We start from the raw sequence: 1,217 nt of genomic DNA, 5'->3' as shown, positions 1-1,217 counted from the left end.
AATGCCATTGGTCTCCAATAACTGACAAACAAAGAGTTTTCCTTTTGTTGTTTTTCGGTTTTTTTTTGGGGGGTGGATGCAGGGCTTCTGCCGCAGATAAGGTGGAGGAGAAATGTTCATGAGTCTCACTTTTAGATTCAGATAAGTATGGGGAGAGATAAAGCTTTGGAGGGAAAACAAAGCCAGGAAATCGGAACATTATTGGAAAAGAGAAGACTGGGAAGTTCTGAGAAGAGAGGACTGGGTGACAAAGGCCAACAGAAGGAAGTGTCCTCAGTATACCCACATGGTTCCAGCCAAGTATCAAATGCTTTGGCCCAAAGACCCGTCAGTCCCCATAATCACTGTTGGGCCCATTTTCTCCTCTCCTTCATCTAACTTCCTAACATTTCCTGGACAGGTACCCTAGAGGTCCCCTATGATCTATCTGGGGTCTAGACCGTCAGAGTCTAAAGCTCACCCCTCCCCAGGGAAGTGGGCAGTGGAATCTGATTCTGACATTGGGTTACCTCCGGACTGTGGTTTCTGAGAGGCAAACTTAATTCTGTGTTTGTGCCAAGGAGAAGAGGTCCACTTGTGTGTGAACTCGGGCCGAGGCACACTGCAGGACCGCATGCGCCTGCTGGTGCAGACACCGAACCCATGGTTTGCTCTTGGGCTAGACCTAGGCGTGGGGAAGGGGTGGGAGCCTGGGGGAGATGATAGGGCATTACGATATTCATCGCTCTGGGAGGTTTCTAGTAGGGAGCTGCTATAGTTTGGATGTTTGTCCCCTTCAAACCTCATGTTGAAATTCAATCCCTAGGCCAGGTGCAGTAGCTCCCACTTGTAAGCCCAGTAATTCGGGAGGCTGAGGCAGGAGGATTGCTTGAGCCCAGGAGCTCAAGACCAGCCTGGGCAACATAGTAAGACCCCATCTCTAAAAATTAGCCAAGTGTGGTGGCACATGCCTTTAGTCCCTGCTACTCTGGAAGCTGATGTAGGAGGATTTCTTGAGCCTGAAGAGGTTGAGGCTGCAGTGACTGTGATTGCGCCACTGTATTTCAGCCTGGGCAACAGAGTGAGACCCTGAAAAAAAAAACCAGAAAGAAGAAAGAGAGAAAGAGAGAAAGAGAGAAAGAAAGAAAAAAGAAAGAAAGAAAAAAGAAAGAAAGAAAGAAAGAAAGAAAGAAAGAAAGAAAGAAAGAAAGAAAGAAAGAAAGAAAGAAAGAAAGAAA

The sequence above is a fragment of the Mandrillus leucophaeus genome, unplaced genomic scaffold, assembly GCF_000951045.1.
Source record: "Mandrillus leucophaeus isolate KB7577 unplaced genomic scaffold, Mleu.le_1.0 Scaffold315, whole genome shotgun sequence".
NCBI classification, from domain to species: Eukaryota; Metazoa; Chordata; class Mammalia; order Primates; family Cercopithecidae; genus Mandrillus; species Mandrillus leucophaeus.
This window is presented reverse-complemented; position numbering follows the sequence as displayed.